Source organism: Apodemus sylvaticus, chromosome 2, assembly GCF_947179515.1.
Source record: "Apodemus sylvaticus chromosome 2, mApoSyl1.1, whole genome shotgun sequence".
Lineage (NCBI taxonomy): Eukaryota > Metazoa > Chordata > Mammalia > Rodentia > Muridae > Apodemus > Apodemus sylvaticus.
In genome coordinates this window covers 164,217,965-164,222,260 of record NC_067473.1, presented here as the reverse complement: position 1 = coordinate 164,222,260, position 4,296 = coordinate 164,217,965, and the positions used below count along the sequence as shown (strand labels likewise).

The window sequence follows — 4,296 nt, the reverse complement described above, 5'->3', positions numbered from 1 at the left end:
CTTTAGGTGCTTCTCAGCCGTTCGATATTCCTCAGGTGAAAAATCTTTGTTTAGCTCTGTATCACATTTTTTACTAGGGTTATTTGACTCTCTGGAGTCTACCTTCTTGAGTTCTTTGTATATCTTGGATATTAGCCCTCTGTTGGATGTAGAGTTGGTAAAGATCTTTTCCCAATTTGTTGGTTGCTGTTTTGTCCTTTTGACAGTGTCCTTTGCCTTACAGAACCTTTGTAATTTTATGAGGTCCCATTTGGCAATTCTTGGTCTTAGAGCATAAGCTATTGGTGTTCTCTTCAGGAACTTTCCCCCTGTGCCCATGTACTCAAGGGTGGTCCCCAGGTTCTTTTCTATTACTTTCAGTTTGTCTGGCTTTATGTGGAGGTCCTTGATCGACTTGGACTTGAGCTTAGGACAAGGAGATAAAAATGGTACGATTTGCATTCTTCTGCATGCTGACCTTTAGTTGAAGCAGCACCATTTGTTGAAAGGGTATCTATTTTCCACTGACTGGTTATAGATCCTTTGTCAAAGATCAAGTGTGTGGGTTCATTTCTGGGTCTTCAGTGCTATTCCATTGATCTACCTCCTGTCACTGTACCAATACCATGCAGTTTTTAAAACTATTGCTCTGTAGTCCTGCTTGAGGTGCAGGATAGTGATTCTCCCAGAAGTTCTTTTACTGTTGTGTTAGGGAAGTTTACTTCTATGATTGTGTTGAAGACATTTACTGGCCCTTTAATTTGGAAATCTTCACTCTCTTCTATACCTATAATCTTTAGGTTTGGTCTTCTCATTTTGTCCTGGATTTCCTGAATGTTTTGATTCAGGAGCTTTTTGCATTTTTCATTTTCTTTGACTGTTGTAGCAATGCTTTCTAAGTCATCTTCTGCATCTGAGATTCTCTCTTCTATCTCTTGTCTTCTGTTGTTGATGCTTGGATCCATGACTCCTGACTTCTTTCCTAGGTTTTCTATGTCCTGAGTTGTTTTCCTTTGTGATTTCATTATTGTTTCTACCTCCATCTTTAGTCCTGGATGGCTTTGTTCAATTCCTTCTGCTATTTTGTTGTGTTTTCCCTTAGTTCTTCAAGGGCTTCTCCCTGTTTACTTGTGTTCTCCTGTATTTCTTTAAGGGAGTTATTTATGTCCTTCTTGTAGCTCTCCATCAATGTCATGTCCTGTGATTTTAAACCCAAATTTGCTTTTCTGGTGTGGTGGGATATCCAGGACTTGCTGTTGTGGGAGAATTGGGCTCGGATGGTGCCATATTGCCTTGATTTCTGTTAGCAACATTCCTATGTTTGCCTTTTGCCATCTGGTTGTCTCTGGTGTTAGTTGGTCTTGCTGTCACTGGTTGTTGCTTGCCCCTCCTATGTGCCTTCAAGCCTGACTCAGCAACCCTGGGTGACCTGCTTTCCCCTGGCACAGATTGCTGTGGTGCTGCCAAGGTCCTGGGTGCAGGTGGAGTCCTGGCACGGCGTATCCCGAGCGATCTTTTACTGGGGTGATTCCTGTGTACCTGTCTTCCCCCTATACAATCACAGGAGCACAGATGGCAGCCCCTCACCTCTAAGTTCAAGACTTTTTCTAACATCCTCCCTGCAGGGCAGATGACCCCTGGAAGGGTAGATGCCCTGCTGGCTAGCTGTGGTACTGCTGAGCTGGGTGCAGCTGGAGTCCTGGTGGGACGTGTCCCAATTGATCTTCTACTGGGGTGATCCCTGCTTACCTGTCTGCCCCTCTACACAGTCACAGGAGCAAAGATCTATACCAAACATTTAAAAGAAAAATTTAAATTCAATAGAACATTAAAAACAACAACAACAACAACAACAACAACAACAACAACAACAACAACAATTCACTCCAGTACTACATGGGACTGAAGATAAAAATGGACATCTGCCATACAGTTACTTCACATCAACTTCCAAAACTAAGGCATGTCTGAAAAGGAATGATTCTTTAAATGACCATTGTGCTTTTCTTAATTGTCCTGGATTCCAGTCAGTAGTCTGGCTACAGATCTACATACTGTACAGGTCCAGTTGAGTGTGGTAGTTCAGAATAGCACTGGTCTGTGCAACACATTATCATTTTTATACTATTTTCAAGCATTAAAGAATATAAAATAAAAAAGAAACTACCACCACTACCCCCAGCTTCAATTTAACAGCATACAACTACAGCATTAGAGATGCTAGTGCATAGCTTCTGCCTCTTCCTGCTGATGTCCCTCCTGTTCTTGTCCCTGGGATGGGCATACCTTTCAGGAGATTGTGACATGGACTATAGGATTGGAAAATGACATTGGATCCAAAGGATACAGCTCAATAATTCTTCATGTTTCGCTCTCATTTTGTAAATATTGGAAGATGGTCTCATAGATAGTCTTCCCTGTCTGTCCCATTGAATGGAAGTATACAATACTTTATTTTCTTAAGTCGATTACTACCCGTCTCCAATGTACCTTCCAGTGAATAGGCACCAAGATAAGTTCTTTTGATAGAGATTCTTTTCACAGAACTGTAACTGAATGCTTTAGCTTGTGGTAAAAGAAAGTGCTGAACACATGAAGAGCTGGGTAGCTTTGGTTTTCATTTCTCTCATCCAGAAGGTTCATGTAGAAGTTGATGATCTCATCATTGAGCCATTAACCATTCTCTTGAGTCTGGATTTCTCCTCAGGTGATTTGCAGATAGAATCTGCTACTTAGGATTTCCTCTAGGGGTCCTGGACCCAGTGCATTCTTAATTTTCTTCTCCATGTCCTCTGTAATGTCAATGATTTGATCCACTTCTCTGCCATTTTCTTGGTCTACGAGAGGCCTTTTCTCTGCCTCAATTACTTCCATCTTGTTGGGGAGTCAGCTGTGTCCATCGCCACTATACAGGATGATTTAAGCTGGTATTCCCAGTAAGACTGGCTCCAAGCTGTTCCCCCTTCACCTTCAAGGTTTACACAATATTTCTTTTGTGTAACACATTTCTTCTCTGAACAATACTTCTCTCTCTTATCTGGTGTGAGGAATTCTTTTGTCAACAAGAGTAGATGGTTCTCAATCTCTCTGTGTTGTTTCTGATCCATGACTGAGCCCTGGCATGCCTTTATCTTCCATGTGTTGCCAAAAATTGGTTTAGGCCTGTGTTGGTAGGATCTCACATGATGGTCACATTGAAGGTGTGGAAGTAACCTTTCATACTTTTTCTTTTGTGGGCTTTGTTCATTTCCTCTGTGACTAAATAGGGCCACTTATGACCCCTGCACCCCTCAGCAGGCTTCCTCTCAGTGTCAGCCTGCTCTAGAGGACCTTTGGTACACTCTAGGGGTTTTAGTTGTCTTGGGCTCTCTTCCTGGGGTTTCTGTACATGACCCCACCCAGCTGTTATCTCTGAAGCTTTAGGTCTTGATTCTCCTGAGTGGTCTTTAGAACCTTGCCAGGCTCTTTAAAGACCATCGCTTTTCCATCCCGGCACTTCCTTTTTGGACCTTGTCCCAAAATGTCAGGCTCTGTTTATGTCCAACTTTTATCCTGGTATATCCATTTTCACCCTTTTCCAGAAGCTTCAGGCTTCAGGTTCACTCCAGGCTGTTTAGGTTGCCACATGGAGAACTGCTTGGACTGCTTTTTTGAGGGTGTTGGCTCCAGTATAGAACTGCCTTTCTAATATCTAAGCGAAAGCAACTGTATGCCTGGTATGTGGGTACTCTTGGGTTGTTTGCACTGGTGTCTGAAAAATCACTTCTTCCAATAGATGGTTGGTCCATGGTCAGAAACCTATTATGTTCAGAATAGCTGTTCTTTATAAACAGAGTTGACTTTGCATGTCGGGGTCAGTCCAAAAATGGAGATAATTAAACTGGTAATATTGGAAAATGATTGGTAAATGGTCAGATGTTGGCACTTCACCACGGGTCTGCTCTGAGAAATTTTAAGGAGATCTATGAATACATCCCCAGAACTATCCTTCTAGGGCACTGTAATCAGCTAAATACCCAATACTTGGAAATCGGACTAATCGTCCTAGTCAATCACTGGTAAGACACCAGGCCTAAACCTAGCAGCTAACATTTCAGAGGCAACCTCACGAATGATGTCTAACTCAGGGGGTTGCCCCTAGACACAGCCTTCAAAGTTCCATAGCTGGTTTTGATGCCACTTGAAAGAACTGAAATCAGTGTTTTGGAGGGTGGGCGCCCTCCCCAAACCCAACCTGGGTCCAGGATTTCAGAGCCCCCTTGCTTGAAAGGGAACTTTGAATGAATTGTTACAAATCTAAGTCCCTTTGGCAGAGCA

The 4,296-nt window shown here is 42.7% G+C and overlaps 1 pseudogene; it reads right to left on the bottom strand.

The window, feature by feature from the left end:
- Positions 1-2,268: 2,268 nt before the first annotated feature.
- Positions 2,269-3,005, bottom strand: LOC127678118 (sentrin-specific protease 2-like; annotated as a pseudogene).
- Between the last annotated feature and the right edge of the window lie 1,291 nt (positions 3,006-4,296).